Raw genomic sequence first — 19,093 nt, 5'->3', positions numbered from 1 at the left:
GTCTTGCAAAATTGTGCCCAAGAAGACGTCCTCTTAAACACCTATTTCCTAGCCCAGAACTTGGCTTTAGTAATATTTTTGAGAATTTGTGTTTATGGTTTTAACAGCTTATTCTAACATTTGAGAACTACTCATATTTCTAGTCCATGCTTTTCAAAACAAAACAAAACAAAAAAGCATAATCTCTAACAGGATAGAGGCACCTCTATTTAATTGCCTTTATTACGGGATAATGTAGAAAACAGTCTGATCTATTTTCTTTTTTTTTTCCCACTTACCCCTTCCCCCCTTCTATGCTCGTAGCTCCATATATTTAAAGCTTTAAAAAGTCAGTGTCCAAAAAAAGTAAAATTTTGCATGCATTGCCCAGTTCTAAAATTATTTAATCAAACCGCTTTTAACATCACCTGCCAAAACACAACTTTTACTTGCGCTTTTAACATCACACGAAAAGTGTACTTGCAACACGTAGGCCTGGGTGTAGGTAGGGGAAGGAACAGAATGACCGAAGAGAACACGGAAAAAATATGCGCGGGACAGAGGGGAGAGCCAGGTATCAGGCAGGGCTGCGCAGGACCAGAGGGTGTGTCGCCCATCCTTCGGGCTGCATCCCTGACCCTTCCACCCCACCAGCCAGCTCTGCCCTCTGTGCCCCCCAGGCTGCTAAGTTTGAATAACACCAGGCATTTGATGACCTAAATTTACACGGTGCTGGCTCTCTGCCCAGCGCGGTAGGCTGGGACAGCAAGGCTGTCCGCACGCTTTTGCCACCTCTGGGTCACCCAACTCTCGGCGTCCCCGTCCTCTCCTCCCCTGCCTGGGAGGGGCCACACACGGCAGGGCTGGCCAGACCTGGCACCGCCTGTCCTCTCGGGCCTGGGCTGACTCATGGCTCCAGCATGGGCTCCCCTCCGGAGGTCACCCACCGGCCGCTCCCCTTCCACTGCTCCCTTCTGCCAGCCGGCCACGGCTCCCCGCCCAGATTAAACCCGATAAACCCTGGGCGGGCTGCCATGGGGCCTGCCGGACAGGCTGGACTCCGGTGGGGCTCGGTGTGGACCTGCCGAGGGACTCAGAGCTGGTGGCGGCCACTCTCCTTGCCCACGGCAGCGATGGCTCTTTGCTGTGTCACCAGTCCCTGCACTGCCCGCCGGCGTCCCTGGGCACCTCTGTGCGCGGGTCAGTGCGTGTGCACCCGCGTGTATATATTTGCAGATGCTTGTGTACACGTACACGTACGCGTGTGTATGTATGTGTGTGTACGTGTATATACGTGTGTGCCCAGCCGTACCCGACGCCCACTCCGCTGTTCCCTCACACCGCCCCACCCGCGCCGCACGCCCCGCACCTTGCGCGAGCGCACGCGCAGCCCCGAGCCCCGCCCCGCCCCGCGCGCCCGCCTGCCCGGCGCCCCCCACCCCGCGGCCCCGCGCTGCCCTCTTCCAAAATGGCGGCCCCCGCCTCGCACGCGCGGACGCGCAGGCGCCGCCGCTGCTCCGCTCTTCCGCCGGGCGCCGCCGCGAGTGCACACGGCCGGAAGGCGCGGCCCGGCAGCTCTCTATGGTTGCCCGCGGCGGGTAGCGCGCCGCCGCCGCCGCCTCGCCTCGCCCCCGCCCGCGCTGCACGCCGGGACACGGCCGGTCCTCCCTCCTTCTCTCCCTCCCTCCTTCCCGCGCGCCCCCCGCGCGCCCCGAGCCTGCGCCGCGCCGACATCCGCGTTGTCCCAAGATGGGAGGCGGGGCTCGCGCTGAGCGCGGCCCGGCGGACACAGAAGCAGGAGGAGGAGACGCGCCCGCCCGGCCCGGCCCGTCCGCCCGCCTCGCCTTCCCCCGCCCCGCCAGGCCGCGGCTCCGGCCGCACCGGCAGCAGCAGCGGCGGCGGCTCCTTCTCGCCCGCGGCCCGGCCCCGAGTGCGGTGCGGCCCCCGTATGAGCCCGGGCGGCAGCGGCGGGAGCGCCCGGGAGCAGCAGCCGAGGCGCCCAGGTCGGTGTGAGCGCTGCGCAGGGCCGGGAGCGGGGATGGCGCCCGGCTCATGCGGCCCTGGAGGGGAGGGAGGCGGCCCTGCCAGCTCCCCCGCGCCGGGGAGGGGAAGGCGGCAGCCCCGGGGGTCCTCTCCTTCCGCGCCGTGAGCCGCACGGGTGCGGGGCCGCCCGGGAAGTCCGGCCGGGCGGGCGGCTCCGAGCCTCTCCCGCCCCCCGGGAGACCCGGCTCGCTGGGCGACCTTGGGTGAACCCAGCCTGCCCCTGCCTCAGTTTCCCTGTTCGGTGCCTACTCTTCGAGGCTGCCGTGGGCATGGGACGGCTCGGTGCTGTCGCAGTGGGAATGGGAAGTACTGCGAGAGTCTCTTAACTAGTGGCCAAGGCCTGTTTGACAAAGTGGGTCTGATCACTTTGCTCGTGTTACCCTCTGTCCAGTCTGAAGAGTGGGATCTGAACCTGTGAGCGGGCTGCCTTGTTGATGCATGTGATCTGTCGCTCCTGACTGCAGGACTTTCTGGGCTTCCGTTTTTAAGCATATCTACAGTATTTCTGTTAAGGGTTGTTACACTTTACCGCTGATTTGTAAATCAGATGTCTTAGCTGATGTGTTGTGGTCATTCAGGAGTTACCACTGCTTAAGAAACAAAACATGTTTCACAATTCTCCTTTAAGTGACAAGAACCTGTAATTTATAGACTTGTAGTTATTCCTTTTCTTTTTTCTGCAATTAATGGAAATACTTGTTTATGTTTCCTTCTGTGTAATGTGTTGGTCTAATTTCGGGGACTAAGCGTGTGTTTTACACATCACTTCAGGGATGGTCCCTCTGTCTGTGTGGAAACTTACCTGCTTCAGTAAGAATCTGCAAACCTGAAGCCCTGTGAGAAATCGGCTTTCTTGCATGTCTAGCAGAAAGTTTCTCAGTGGAAAATTGTACCCGATTTTAGCTTTGATTTCTTAACAAAGTAGGACCTGCGTGATTGTATTGTCAATTTATCTTCTTTCTCTTTTTTTTTTTTTTTTTTTGACTATCTGACTGGTTTGAAAGGGAGAGGTCTAAAAGATAAGATTAAGTTCCTAATTCATGCAAATAGCATCCAGTTAGAGAGATTACCTGCTAAGGAAGGAGCCACGCTCTGAGTTGTACTGTATTGTTAGACACTTATGATGGGGGGAGAGGGAAATGTTGGAGCTAGAGAGAGGTGTACTACTTGATAAGAATGAAAATTGTTGGAAAATGGGCTTACAGTTCTCAGAAACTGGTTGGTTTAGATGTTGGCTCTGAATAGCTGTGCCCTTTCATCGTGAAAACAGTTGAAGGTACATTTTAGAAGTTTGAAAATATGACAAAACTCAGTTTGAGTGTGTTGAATTGAAGGTATGAAATGTGTATTGCTAAATTGATACGGATGTGCGGGTAAAACTGTCACACGTGTTTGTCTTTTAAAACAGATGCAGTTTGTAGTGCAGCATCATTCTGTCAACTCAGTACAGAAAAGTAGTGGAAGAAAGCCTAGTCCACTAGTTACCTTTACAGAGCTGATACTTTTAATTGAAATTATTTCTGTACAATGTTACAGATGCTTCATCTCTCTTTTACAAATACCTTCCATTCCACTCTAAGTGTTTGCTATTTGATGTAGCATTTTTCCTGCTGGAATTAAGAAGTTCATTTTTTTTATCAGAGGTGTTTACTATTTCTCCCCATTGGAGTGTCCTAAGCATCTCCCAGGAATATAGAAACAAAAGCCCCAAGCTAGATACCAAAATGAGTATTTGATTTGTTCGGGGTTATTTCAGCGTATGGTTCTATGACTTGGTAAAAAAAATCAGGCTTGAGCAGCAGTGTGTTTTAAAGCCTAAATTTTTCAGTCCAAGTCCTCTTCAGAGCTCTAAAGTTGTGTGGGTTTGATCCTTTTTTTTAAATAACAAACAAGACTTCTGGTCTTTTCCTTTTTTTAAATTGCTGCTGCTGTTTAAAAACATGGTAATGATGATTCTTTTGTGAATGGAATTGAAAACTGTGTGTATATGTTGAATACATCTAGGGATGTTCTCAGCCTGTTGGAGTCCCTGTTAGAGCACCTAGAAATTGTCCCCAATTGTTTTAATCAACTTGAGAAAATAAACCTGGTTCTTTTTCATATAATTTATCTTCTCTTTTGAAAGTATAGAATGTCATGTGTCCCACCAGGACCCAGCACACACAATATAAAATCATGTTTGTTTCACTATGATTATGTCCTTTGTTGACATATTCTTCACTAGTTCTCAGAATTCACAGGTTCTGCTTAACCAGAGTTGAGTTTTAAGTTATAAACATGTTTAATTGTAAACATGTTTAAACATAGAACATTTTCTATAAACAGTAATTAGCATAGTACATGATATGACACTTACCATGGAATTAATTCAGTTTTTATACTTTTGTAAATATGCATCATCCTAATTTTTGCTGCACAGGAATGATTTCCACCCCACCCCCCCTGCTCTGTTACTTTTAGTTTTAGCTTACTTAGTGAATGTCCAGAGAGAATTCATCTTCTTTTAAATGCAGGAAATCTCTTTCTCCCTCCCCACACCAGTGTACTCATACACCTGAAGATGAAAGCCACTAATTCTTAAAAATAGAACATGCAATTGAGGGAAAAAGGAATATAATTCATAAAGTATCTAGGCATAGATCTCATTTCCAGCATCAGTCTTCCTTTCTGGTAGTGTGGGCCAAGTCTTCACTCTAATCAATGAATTTATATTGATTTTTAAACAAAGGAGGTGTGTTTCACAAGTTTTCTGAAATATCCAGTGTATTTAAGGTAGCTGTGAATTTTTTAGAGAAGCAGTGTTAAAAGGTTTTCTGTCACTTATCAAATTCTGATTTGTACCTGGAAGGAGGAGAGTAATACATTTGCTATCAGGGTCTGTAATGAAAAAAATCTAGAGTATATTATTTACTTTCAAAAAAAACAAGTACCCCCTTCCAGAGGTTCTGTAAGCTGTGCTAAATAGCTGGTTCGCAGAGACAACAGCAGTGAGCAAATCTCATGTTTGAAGTGAATTTTGTCTCCTTAAATACTTTTACCTTAACATTTACTGCTGTAACTTCTTGTATTAGCAGGCAGTGCCTGATGGCCTCATAAAGCTGTGTTGCCCATGAATTAAAGTTTGAAAAAAGTTGATTCACAGGAATAGTAATGTGTGTAACATATCTGGCTGGTTAGCAGAAAGTCAGCAAATACAGTCTAAAGGTAACATTTTGCAACGAAGCAACACTTCAGTAACTACAGCAGCTGGTGACACATTTCTTCAGGAAAATAACCTCATAGGAAGAACATGAAAATCAAATGTTGAGATTCAAGATTCAGGTTTGGCAATATAACATCTGACTAAATAGCATTTTAAATTGCTATTTTTGAATAGCTGCACCTTCCTGTGGTTAGGAGGGAAAGAGCTTATTGACAAAATAACTTGCTGGGTGCAAAATTACATTATGAATCAAATATTATCATAGTTCTGTCTAACAAATACTCTTATGAATGAATCTCTTAAAGGAAGCATTAACTACTTCTTACTTACTTTAATAGGTTGAGCCTGCTTCCCTGTTTTATGCAAACTGCTCAATGGAGGAAGGGGGTGGAAGTCAGTCTTTACCGATACTCTTTCCATTACCGTCCTGCATGGTTCTTTACCCATGCTTTACAGAGTGGTGAAGAATTAGGAGAAGCTGCAGTTGTTCTTCTGAGTGGAGCTAAATGGGTGGCTTCCTTCTGGACCCTCACTTCACTTTCTTAGGTAAGAGGGGTGATCTGCTTCTTTTGAAGCTACTTGCATTTCCTTAGGACAGAAGTATATATGGGTTTTTTTAGAGAAACATCTAGTTAGCAAAGCAGAGCTTTGAATTTTTTTTTTTTTTGATCTGGTGGCTTGAAAAGGGCATTCATAGTATGTAGCTGTCCCAGTACTTTTCATTGAAAAGCATTGCTGTTTGCATCCATTCAAATAACTTTAAAAACATACTCTGTGTACTAACATAACTTGCTTCTGAGAATCACGTTTATCTTATGTAGCATGATGGAAGTGGGACTGTCACTCAGAGGTGGATTACAGTGGTGGTGGATATAGGACAACTTTAACTCATATACCATTGACTGCTTGATATGGAGTGCATGACTTTTTTTTTTTCCCACAGACTTGGAATAGTTTGGGTTGGAAGGGACCTTTAAATGTCATCTGGTCTAAATTCCTCTGCAATAAGCAGGGACATTTTCAAATAGATCAGGTTGCTCAGGGCCCCATCCAGCTTAACTGTGTATATTTCCAGGGTTGGGGCATCTCCTATCCCTGGGCAATCTGTTCCAGTGCTTTACCACCCTCACTGTAAAAAATTACTTTCTGATATCATCCTAATCTACTCTCTTTTAGTTAAAAACCATTACTTCTTATCCTGTCATAGCAGGCCCTTGTAAAAAGTTTGTCCTTCTCTGTTGTGTAAGTTCCTCTTCAGTACTAAACAAAAGCAAATGGGTCTCTTCAGATCCTTCTCTTCTCCAGGGTGAACAATGCTAATTCTTTCAGCCTTTCTTCATAGGAGAGCTGCTCCAGCCCGCTGATCATTTTTGTGGCCCTCCTCTGGACTTCCTCCAACAGGCCCATGCCTGTCATGTGTTGTGGACTCCAGACCTGGATGCAGCACTGCAGGTGGGGTCTCAGAGGAGTAGAAGGGCAGACTGGTCTCACTTGGCCTGCTGGCCATGCTGGCCACTTGGACTCATTGGGTGAGGTTCTCATGAGCCTGCTTTTCAGTGTTGTCCAGATCTCTCTGGATGGCATTCCATTCCTCAGGCATATCAGCCACACAGCTTAGTATTGTTTGCAGGTGTCCTGAGGGTACATTAGGTCCCACTGTCTGTCATTGATGAACTGGTTTCAGTATGGACCCCTGAGGGACGCGTCTTGTTGTTGATGTCCATCTGAACGTTAAGCCATTCCCCACTACCCTCTGTATGCAGCCATCCAACCAATTCCTCATCCACCAGAGTCCCATCTATTATCTCTCCAACTTAGGATGAAGGGTGTTGTGGGGGACAGCAAAAGCCTCAGAAGTCCAAATAGATGACATCAGTAGCCGTTCCCTTGTCCCCTGATGCAGTCACTCTGTCTTAGGAGTCCATTAGGTTGGTCCAGCCAGACTTGCCCTTGGTGAAGCCATGCTGGCTCTCTCAAATCTTCCTGTCCTCCCTGTGCCTTCATGTTCCTTCCTTGTGTGACAGAATGTCAAAGCTGTGACCTAAACAACTAAAGACAAAATTAAATATCAAAAACTAAAGGGTGGCTTGAAACCCAAAGGAAATTTGATCTTGGTGGCCTATGGATCAGTAGGATCATAAGCAGTAAATTACAGAACTTCTGTTTGGGTTTGGTGGCTGTTGCATAATGGTCTGGCAATGATTAGTCCACACAGTTTGCATTTCATTCTGGTGTTGTTTGAGGACTGTGACAGGACTTCTGACCGAGCTAGAGTTCTAGGTGTGAAGCTAGTTCATCTCTCCATAGAGAAGACCATGCTCTTTTCTTCATTTGGCAGACTGCTTTTAGGACTTTTTAATACTTCCTTGATAATCATTACACCTAAGAAATCGATAAAATGAGGAGATCTGGATGACAGACATCCTCTCCCTTACCCTTAGGAGCTTTGTGCAGGGGAGGCACAAGAGTGATCTCTCTTGTGTTGCCAAGCTTGCAGGGCGCTGAGAGATGCCAGGCTTGTCCAGGCAGCCAGGCTCTGGCACTGCTTGTGTACTCCTGCTCTGGTATGCTCCCTGGGACCCAGGCTGCAGCAGCTGCAGTTCTGCAGGCTTGGGCTGTTAGAGGGTGGTGGAGTGGCTCTTAAAGGAACTCAGCTTCTCAAATGGGGCATAGGTCAAAATACTTCAAGAATGGCTATTATAGTTGTAGAAGAGTTTTGCTTTTGCTTTATAGCTAGTTGTATGTTTGAGCTAACTAATTCTTTAAATATTTTTATTTTACAATGTGGTATTTGCCTTTTTCTTAAAAGGAATCAAAAACTTCTGCAAAGCTAGGTAATACTGAAGAGGTCTGTCACTACCTCAGAATTTCTGTTTCCAATACAATCTTTCATTTTTCTTATTTGTATAGCTATACTCAGATAATGATTGCTTATTTTTTCGTAGTGAAATCTCTTCATAGTGAAATCTCATGTCCAAAGTCTTGGTGATGAATATTGTGTTTTACTATGTGTGTACACCCAGGTTTATTTTTAGAAAGTCCAAGGTATACTAGTGTACACTGACTGAGTAGCAACACCTCGTGTTTCAGCTGGTGTAGCAAAAATTGCTTATTGTAGCCAATAGAAATACATACTTAAGAGTCCACACAATCTGCAAATCCCATCAGATTTCAAGGACAAGGGAGCTCCTGAGAGAGTGTAACACTTCTGTGAAACACTGGTATTTCTTGCTTGCAAAGATTGAGCCCTTTCCATAGTAAGGTTGTGAAAAATACTCCATTTGCATGATTCCTATAACCCGAATATCTGATTGAAAGAAGGATGTAAACATTAAACATATCTAAGCACCTGATAGAGATGATTTCATTCTATTTTTTATCGGGCTAGATGTGAGAGTTGCAAAATATTTTTTATATTTTATAATTAATTTATTCAATATTTTGTAATTCCGTATGCGACAGTGTGGTTAATTCAGTGCTTTACTGTCTGTGTTAATATAATTCAGTGTGCCTTGAAGTCTCCTTATTGAAAATGCATGACATAGTGGTAAACAAGCAGCTTTTTTGGCTCTGGTCACATGATTGATTGATTGATTTTTTTTTAATGTGGAGTGGAAGCAATAAGGTTGGCCAAGCTTTAAGTCATATTGTCATTTGCAATTTTTTAGGCAGATGTGGCTTAGTGCTAATTAAGTATACTGAAGGTGAATGTTGAAGTACATCTGACTTCATGAAATAATTTTCATTCCTTTTAGACAAGCATTACAGAGCCTTGTTAGCCTTATTTCCTTTCATGCTGTCATGTAGCCTTTGAGTGAATGTAGACTTTAGACTTAGCAGACTGCTAAACTCTGTTCTGCCTTAGTGGTAGCTGTTGGGGAGAAACTGAAGGAGAAGAACTGGAAGTCCAGGAACTTCAGTTTTGTGTTGTTGGATTTGCTCTTCTGTTACTGTGTATTATTATGCAAATAACCTGTCTACATCTCCTCCTTTGTGATCTTGTTTCCTATATCACTTGTACAGTCCTACCCTACTGCATAGCTTCAGTTCTTTTGGGAACCTTTTTTTTTTTTTTTGTCTCTGTTGCCGGGCAATAATCATAAGAACCCTGGTAGATGCATTTGCAATACTTTTTTTTACTTGGTGCTCTCCTCCTACTCTGTGCATACTGAAAATTTGTGCTTCTGTATCTTAGAGGAGAATGAGAGAATTTTATACAGATGACACTGCTCTAGGTCTGTAGAGGAGCAAAAGTATACATTGAATCTGGAAGTCCTGCAACACAAGGTGTGAAAATATTGGTTGCATTTTGTCAGAATACTTCTAACTGAGTTTGTCTAATGGCACCACAGTGAATGAAGAATTATTTTTTGGTCAAATATAAGGTATTTTGGATTTCTGCTATGGATATGGAGTGGAAGTGCTACTTACAAATAGGAAAATCATCAGTTACTGACTCATGTTGTTTAGATGAATTTTTCTTCTGTTTTTTTCTGAATGGTAGCAAAGTTTTATTGACGCAGTTGTGTATTGCTAACACAGTAATCCTAACTGTACAGAAAGCTACATAATTAGTAGAATTGCTTGTTGAAATAGCAATCGTTTTTCACAAAACTTGTAGGCTGCCCCATATAACTAATTTTTTTAAAATACAAAAGAGTGTGCTCACATTGTTAGTGCTTGGAGCTTTAGTGGCAAAACTGGTCCAGGATCATCCCATTACAGTTCCCTGATAAAGAATTTGGGCCCTGACACCAAATGATTTCTTGCTGGTTTGGCATCTTCTAAAATAAAACTGAATGTACTATTAAGATAACCAGATTGAGGTTTCCTATGTGGGAACCCTGATCTATATTGGAGATCAGCCTAAATCAGCTGCATTGAATTTGTTTGTTCTTAATAGAGTTTTAAGCCAAGAAATTATGTATTAAATCTTCAGAGTGCTGAAAATGTGATATTCTGTGCCAAATTACTAACTTTTTTGGAAAGTAGTAGATTTCATGGAATCAGGGAATAGTTTGGGTTAGTAGGGAACCTTTAAGAAAAAATCTAACTACAAGCCTCATCCATGGGCAGGGACACCTTTTGCTAGACCAGGTTACTGGGAGCCCCATCCAGCTTGGTTTTGAGCACCTTCAGTGATGGGGATCCACAACCCTTATCTTTCTTTAGTTGTAGGCATATGTGTCTCTTTCTGTCACCTTTTCCCTCAAGGCTTGTTGTGCTTTTAGGTGTTCGTTGAAAATATTTCAAGTATGTTTTAGTCCGTTGTTAATTATGACTTCTCTGAAAATAAATTTGTAGAAAAGCATACTGAACTCCAACAGTTTTATGCACCCGGAACAAAGATTTGTTTATATCTGTGACTTCTCCTGAGTGTTTATTTTTTTTCTTGTTATAAATGCCAGTTCTTACAGAAAAGAAAAAAAAAGGACAAAATAAGGGGCGGGAAGGAGAAAGGAAATTGGTATTTGTAATGAACTGGATGAATGGAATTGTAAAACTCTATTGCATCACTACAGGGGAAAAAATAGGGAACACTGTGTGTAGGAACTTCACACTTTTGTAGCTTATCTAACATAATTATTTTCTGTTGTGCTTTTCTATGAGAGGTGTAATTTATTTTTATATGGTTTAGTTTTAGGTAGTCCTGTAAGAAGTGGAGAGTTTGATATGATGATCCTTGTAGGTCCCTTCTGACTAGACATGTTCTATGATTCTGTGTTTCCTTTAGTTGCAGATTTGTGACTAGTCAAATAGGCACTTTTGAATGTATTGTCTTGAAGTTGTGTGGAGCTTCAGAATAGTGTGAAGCATAGTGCAAGAACTGAATTGTAATGTTTTGCATTATAGGTACAAGAACTGTAGAAGTCCATTTTAGAATTTGAAAGAACAAGATTCTGCAGCTCTGGAAAGATATGGTATGTTTATGTTTCCACTTACATTGTTTGTATGCTAATAATTGTTATAGCAAATAATTACACTTTTCTTCACTGAGATTTTAAAAAAGGTTGAAAATCAATTCAGGAAGAAGCACACATTAAATTTTCCCTTTTTAACTATGATATTTATTACTTAATCATAATTCTCTAGAAAACTGACTTATTTGATTTTTCTTGGGGAAAATAAATACTGATGGTATAACACTGGTGAATTCCCTTTTGATTTAACAAGCTCATCATCATGCTGCTACAATCCATTTATTTCTCCATGGATTGGATAAGAACTGATGTGTTTCTGAAAGCTGTATGTTTTTTTTAATTTGCTACTGAACATATTTATAGTGAGGCTATGACTTGAAAAATAAGTTTAGAGCTTGCAGAAAACTTATGCAATCATCAGTGTAAGTCAAGTTTACAAATAGGAATGCTGGGAAATACAGAAATGCAATCTTTTTCAGCAGTGTTAACATAAACCCATGGCACATGGTATCTCTTTTTTGTCTAGGCTCTTAAATGTCCAACCAGCTTAAAAGTATGTACGTGTAATGTGGCAGGATTGGGACTTGAGCTTGTAGTTATTGTAATTGCCATTTCCTAACTGAAATAGTAGTGTAGTTCTCTAGTAATACCTGGTATTACTGCGCTACTTTGTAGTGTCTTTTTAAGTTCTGTAGTTCTGCAACTTGGTACATTGAGAATTTTTGAAACTTTTAGCACCACTACATTGAGAAAAACAACGATTAAGTTAAATTTTCTGCCGTATTAAATAGGTCTGTTAATGCATATACAAGATTGTATGTAACAATGTATGTAACTGTTATTTCAATAACAGTTCCTAAACCATGTGTGTACTTTCTCTTTTAACCACTTAAATTGTGGGGAGGCTGATCCAAGTTTTCTGTGTCATGGGTTTATGTCTGGATTTTTCTTTTCGAGATAATTAACTTAGAAATATACTTAAAGTTTAGAAATCTCAAATTTGCAGAACAGTTGTTTGATGTCTTTTTAAGTTCTGTTTTGTAGGAAGCTATAGACAGGCTCTAATAAAACTGTTAATTCTAAGCTGAAACTTTAGCTGTAGTATATACTAATTAAAAATTGTAAGTCTCTCAAAAAGCTACAATGTTACATTGTCACAATCCAGATGTTCCTGAGAGAATTGTATAGATTGGTCCTTTACTCTAGCAGGCATCTGGCAGGTAGTGTATATTCATTTTTGCACCCACAGCACCACTGGGACCACCCACCTGCTTCTTGCTCTCCAGTGTCAATACCAGTTCTGTGTATGATGGCTCTTCTTCAAACCTAAGCCATTTTTTCTTTATTGCCATTATGACTGCTGGCTGCTTTTCTTCTGGATGTTTTAGCTGCTTGCCACTGTATGTATGCATAGAGTCTTTGTAGTGATATGTACTTCATAAATTGATGAAGAATTGCCCTCTAATCCCCACAAATTGTGAGTAATAAATACTAATGGAACATCAGAAAAGCTGAATGTCATACTACAGAATTGCATAGTTGCTCAGTTTTAATATAAATTATATGTAAACAAACGTGCTGAGGAACTTGGTGAACAGAAAGATGCTTTACATGGAAGGCAGCATAAAAGATGGATGGCAAAAGAAATCAAAATAGAGAATAAGGAAAAGGACAGACGAAATAAAAGCTTAAGTAGTAAAACTGAAGCTGTAAAACTTACCTGCAAAATAACATGATGAGTAGTCAAGAAAAGAATTAGTAAAAGACATGTAAATAGGTGATTGGATTTCACCTACTGGTGTAGAAAGGGCTTTTTGTTCATGGCTTTGTATCATTTTGGAGGGAGCCTGAAGTAACAGGTATAATATAACTGAAATAGAAACAAATAATTCTGCTAAAAAAAAAAATCAGAGGTGTGTGTAGTGGAAGAAAAAAATCAGCTGTGGTCTAAGTGTAAAACACAAAAGCTAAAGATAATTTTGGATCTTTCCTGCTTTTACAAAGGTGAACAGAATACGTGTATGGTCTCACTGAAATATTAAACCAAAACCAGATATTGAAGGCAAAATCTAGAATCCAAAGTTGCAGGAGCATCTGTAGAAAATGGGAATAACATGCAGGCCTCTAGTTTTTGGCCTGAGGGGAGGGAATGGGAGCAAACATTAGGTATTTTTCTCTTACTCTGTGATTTATGGATATCATAGTTTAACCCCAGCTGGCAACTAAACACCAAACAGCTACTCTCTCACCTACCCACACAGTGGGATGTGGAAGAGAATTGGAGGAGTAAAAGTGAGAAAACTCGTGGGTTGAGATAAAGATAATTTAATAGGTAAAGCAAAAGCTGTGCATGAAGCAAAGCGAAATAAGGAATTCATTCACCACTTCTCATGGACAGGCACATGTTCTGTCATCTCCAGAAAAACAGAGCTCCATCATAGGTAACAGTGACTTGGGAAGACAAATTCCATAACTCCGAACATTCCCCCTTTTTCCTTCTTCCCCCAGCTTTATACATTGAGCATGATGCCTTATAATATGGAATGTCTCTGTGGTCAGCTGGGGTCAGCTGTCCCAGCTGTGAACCCTCCTTACTCCCTGTGCACCCCCAGCCTCCTCCCTGGTGGGGTGAGGAGCAGAAAAGACCCTGACTCTGTGAAAGCTGTAACACAAACGGCAATAAAAACATCCCACTGTTAACACAAATCCAAAACACAGCCCCACACTAGCTACTATGAAGAAAATTAACTCTATTCCAGCCAAAACCAGTACAGTGAGGAGCATTGACATCAAGGCAAAGTAGGTGTACAGATATTATAGGATGGAGCTTTTATGTAAATCTATGTTTTATCTCTTTGTATTGAGGTACGCAAAATTCTGCCTTTATGAAACTGAGTAACTTGTGATTTTACTGAAATGTAAATTCCAGAGTAGCACTAACTTTAATTTGAAGATAGTAACAAATTCAGATTCCCATCCCAAATAATTTATTCAAGTGTTAATTGTTCTCATGCTTATGTTCTTGCTCTAATTGAATTTGTGGGCCTTTAGTTTCTATTAATGAGGATTTTATATGCATTCTTTCAGTTTGAAGATCTTTATGTATTCTTTTTGTGCTATGAGAAGACTTAGTTTCTTCCAGTGTCTATGATGATAGGCTTGATTAACTTTGAACTTTTTTCATTGTCTAATCACAAGGCATTTTCTTCTATCTTCATGATGTCTTTGTGGCTCTTTTCTACTACTTCTGGAAAACTTTTGGAGAATACTGAATAATTGGAGAACTGGGTTTAAGTTTGGAAGATGTGTGAAGTGCTTTGTTCCAGGGACCCTTCATGAGCCATATCTCTCATTCTTTTTGTAATTCATGGGAGCATGTGTACATTTGTACATCAGTTATGACTGCTTTAGTCGCTTTAGGTTGGCATTTTCCAGGATAGAACCCAATTCTTTTGGTTTTTTAACTCACATGATTTTGTATTTGTTACTAGTTGAATTGCTTGGCTTACCAGTCAGCGGGGGGAAAAAATCATATAGAGGCCTTATTAGTGTTTGGTTGGAACTTTTTTTTGGCTTCATTAGGATTTATATGATCAGGTTGTATTAGTGGCTGTTTTGTTTTACTGTAGAATCAGTAATAATTTTGCCTACTAATTAGATGAAGAAAACTTATCTTTTTATGTTTTGTGCATTGGAAGCAGCATACAGACAAGAAAAGTAATTTGTACTTCCACTCTATGAAGAAATATAGGCTCAAACATGCCTATTGCATTACTTTTTTTTTTCTTTTCTGCGTATGACAATTAAGATCGAATTTAGGGGTTTGGTGAATATTCTCCAGGACGTTTGACTCAATCTCAAGTTATAAAAAACCCACTCTCCTATTAGGTGACAGTTTCTTACTGTATAGATGATTGTTTCATTGTGGTACTCAAAGTCATTCTGGAAATATATAAAATTCATTCTTGGAGCATTCATAGGGACTCTTCAGAAGACCTTCAAAAGCTGTCTTTAGTGGTATATTCTTGAGAGAGATGGTTATATTTAATTAAGCAACTAAAATTCTGGTACTGAAATGTAAGGTAGATCATGGTACTTCATTGTACAGTGGATTACCCCTATTTTCATCATAGATCAAAAAGAGAATATTAAATTTGGATCACAGATTACTTGGGTAGATAGTTAAGATGCCTTTGTAAAGGAAACTTAAATTCTTACAAGTGCCACTCTTTCAATAAGGCAGTCAGAAGTTATAGTTTAAATAAGGAAAGTGTTCATCCTCTAGGGGATCTTCCTAGGCCTCAGCTGCTGGATTGCATTGCTCTCACAGAATGTGACCGTCAAATAACCCAAGGGTAGTAGCAGATTTAGGGAAACCATAAGGATAACAATGTTCAAATAATTGATTCCAACCTGGAAGTTATTTGCCTTTTTTTTGGTTGCTGAAAAATAAGTACTTACGATCTCCAGGATGTGGCTTTAGGTTCTGTATGTTGAAGTTGGGAACCTCTTCTTGCCTTCTGCTTGTAGACCTTCAAGGTTTAAGGAAATGTGCTGAGACCTTTCATCAAACTATGCAACAAAGTTGCTTTTAGCCCCTTTTGATGCTTCTGAACTTGCTTTCTGACATCTTGTTCTTTCACTCATTGTTTAACTCCTTGAGTTGGTAGGAACATTCTTTTAAGAAAATATTCACTTGTGCCATCTTGGAGAAATAGATGTTGTTCCAAATCACTGCGTAAACATTGTTTATTCTGTTTCTTTTTGATGAGGGCTAGTTGAAGTCACAAAGTTCTTCAGATACATGGTTTGAAGACATGTCTTGCTAACTGTAATAGGTGTAGTTGCAGCCCTGGTTGATTCTACTTCTAGTAAATAGTCACTAGGCAGACACAGATGTGCCAGTCCCAAAGAGCCTGGCAGCGTCTTGGGTTTTTTGGGCATACTCCATAGGCACAAACTTCCTTTGATATCTTCAGCTGCTCAGTGTGTCTATAAAAGCCTAAGCTGTAAGCCATGCTGATCATAACAGTTAGGACCAGAGAAATTTGTTTGAGTAATATGAAAAAATATCTGCTCTGGGGCTGCTGTTTCTATCTTCTGTAAGGTAAGTTACAAACAGAGGAGGTTTTTGTAGAGAAATTCCTGTGACAGAAAAGCCGTTGATTTAGATCAATTCACAATTTATAATACCATTTTCCAGGATCTTAATTCATCAGTGTGGTTTTCCTTTCCTAATCAAGCAGTGTCTTTTGACTCTCTTAACCAGGTTGCAGGTTTTTGTACCTTGTTTGTATCAAGCAGTCAAAATGTCCTTTGAAATATATTCAGAATAAATCTTTGATGACAGTCTCCTTCACCACCCACTTTGTGTTCCAATGTGCTGGTCCCTTTGCCAGCAGACACTACTCTGCTGATGCATGAATGAGTAAGGTTTTAGAAAAATTAATTATTTCATCTATGCTAGGGAATCCTTGCCAATCATATTCTGTCCCACAGGAGTGAAGGCAAGGATAGGTGGAAAAGGTAGGATGATAAGGAGATAAAAGAGAAAAATTATTCATTACAGTTTTTTGCATCTAGAGTGCTGAAAAGGAGCATGAGAATTTTAGACCACAGTTCAGTAAGTCTAGGTTTAAGGTATTGTGCAACAAATCAGAAATACTGAAACTACCTGACTCAAAGCTTTCACCCATGACAAATTCAGTTTGTAGGTACAAGTTTCACAACAAAACTTAGATGAGTTAACTTCAGCTCAGTGAGATTTGCAGCAGTTCAGACCCTGCCTCCCATCACAGAACTGCTGTAGATACTATGTTTGGTGGTGTGGTAAATGAGACTAACAGAACTGGATCTGGATCAGGCCTTGGCATAAGCTTGTCTTGACTATGACTGTGGAGCTGCTAACTTAAAGTATATTTTTTAACATTGCAAAATCTAGTGGCGTTTGAATCCAGCGCCAGCACTTCATGTGCTCCTTCACTCTTATCAGTCAGGTTCATGACTTCTCCCATATGAAACAGCCTCAGGAAAACTTTGCTTTAATAAGGTTGGCAGCCTGGTGTTCCAGCATGCTTCCATTTGAATGGAAGACTACTGTAATACATTTTTGTCAATAGTCTGGGTGGTATAGGACCAAGTCTATGTAGGGAGTCATTGATCAGGCACACTCCAGAACACGAGCTGATACTTCAGGTAATCAGAATGCAGCTTTCCCAGCCAATGAGGCTTTAGAGATTATACCACTGTTCTCTGACCAGTGTACTAAAAGTTACTTGGGCAAAGTGCTAGAAGCAGTGTTAGAATAGGTGTCTGTTTCCTTAAAACTAAGGCTTGCCTGAAAGTGGAAGTTTTCAGATCTTAATCAGAATGTCATAAGCAGTGTAGTGTTTTACAGCTTCTTAGTTTTGCGTCAGCATCTTGAGTTGTTGCCTTTCTGTACAGCTGATGGCCACAAATGTTAAATGGGAGGTCTTTACCTTGTTCTGTAATGTTGACAGATGAGGAACCTTTCCAACTGACTTTTAATCATTGTTCTGTGTTCCTGGAATTGACTCAGTTAAACTTTGACAGTTTACACCCGTGAAACATAAGTGCTGGAGAACCTCTGTTTTGTTTTGGAGATTTTTGGTAGCCTATTTTTTTTTTACTTTCCTTGTGTCAACTGCACTTGTGTTACAATGAGAACACTTAAATATTGCTGATGTTAAAATCAACACATGGCACTTTACCTATCTCAATGAATGATAAAACTAATAAGCATCATTATGAAACTAAGACAAATTTTGTTCTGGGCAGAGTTTGTGGCAGAATGGCAAATTGTAGTAGATTGGCAAAACTGGCAGCTTTTCTGACAAACTTTAGAAAATCATGAGCTTGCTAAAATCTTACTGTAATACTCTTGTAATACATTGGACTGAAGCACAAAAGAAGGTGCAGTAAAGAAATAAATGTTTTTTACTAAATATTTCAAGCTGTCTGATGTGCTCTCTTAGTATTTGCACCAGATTGTTATGTCTGCAGGTGTTGCAGAGACTTTTGGTTGTGCCATCAATAGCTTTGTGCACCTTCATTCTGTGTGAGGCTTTTGCTGCATGGCAACCTGCAAATGTGGGGTTTCATCTGGGTTACCACAGGAATAAACTTCTCAGGATACTATACAAATATCTGTCTTCATAGCTACTGCTTTAAAGAGAAAGTAAGATGACTTTTTATTTACTAAATACAATATTAGCATTGCCATTTTTATCAAAACTTTATATTAGCAGAAAGCGAATGCTGTTTGTCATCTGATTCTCCTTCAGAGACCTTTTTTCTTTTCTGGCTTTCTCCAGTGCACTTACGAGCTTGGGGGGGAGAGAGAATGGTATGAATTGAGTGTTGAGGATTATGTTTGGAAATATTGTATCCGTTAACTTTAGTTTAGAGTAGATAATAGCAGTAGGTAAGAGACTAACTGGTTCCTTTTCAGCCATGGAAGTAATCAGCTGGGGTGGTCCCAGGGCGCTCTGGGCGCGAGTATTGCTGAGTGATCATTGGCTGCCACCTGCGTGACAAAGTAAAGGACCAACACTTCCATTTATACCAGTGGAGCCAGATCACGGGAAACAATTGACAGGTAAAATATACTTTTGAAAATTTAAGGGAGAGGAGAGAGGACACATGATAAAAATGGAGCAAAGAAGCTAAAAGATTTACCACAGATAGCAAAGGTTGCTCCTCTAAAACTTTTACGTATCTATAGATTACTTCTTTTTGGGGAGAGGCATACAACAAAGTTCAGGTTACTTTGTTGCTCCCCTGGGAACAGAGCCTTGCTTGCTAAGAAACAACGTTAATCAAGTTGTAGCAGTAACACTTCTACCAGAATTTTATTGTAGTTACAAATTACGGTTCATATTTATGCACACACTTCCAGATCCTTCAATCCTTGTTGTCTTGACACTGG

General features: G+C 41.1%; 1 protein-coding gene across 7 annotated transcripts in view; it reads left to right on the top strand.

The window, feature by feature from the left end:
- Positions 1 to 1,534: 1,534 nt before the first annotated feature.
- UBE3A (ubiquitin protein ligase E3A) overlaps positions 1,535 to 19,093 on the top strand; it is a 51,293-nt gene continuing 33,734 nt past the window's right edge. The window contains exons 1-5 of one of the 7 annotated variants that reach the window (XM_030962271.1): positions 1,535 to 1,982; positions 5,563 to 5,770; positions 6,567 to 6,676; positions 11,078 to 11,145; positions 18,617 to 18,763. The gene's annotated coding sequence lies outside the window, so the exon portion shown is untranslated. Of the gene's footprint in view, positions 1,983 to 5,562; positions 5,771 to 6,245; positions 6,677 to 11,077; positions 11,146 to 18,616; positions 18,764 to 19,093 lie in introns of those variants that run through there. The other 6 variants (XM_030962279.1, XM_030962297.1, XM_030962264.1 and 3 more) reach the window with 6 other exon arrangements.

The sequence above is a fragment of the Camarhynchus parvulus genome, chromosome 1, assembly GCF_901933205.1.
Source record: "Camarhynchus parvulus chromosome 1, STF_HiC, whole genome shotgun sequence".
In the NCBI taxonomy this organism is placed as follows: Eukaryota; Metazoa; Chordata; class Aves; order Passeriformes; family Thraupidae; genus Camarhynchus; species Camarhynchus parvulus.
This window is presented reverse-complemented; position numbering and strand designations above follow the sequence as displayed.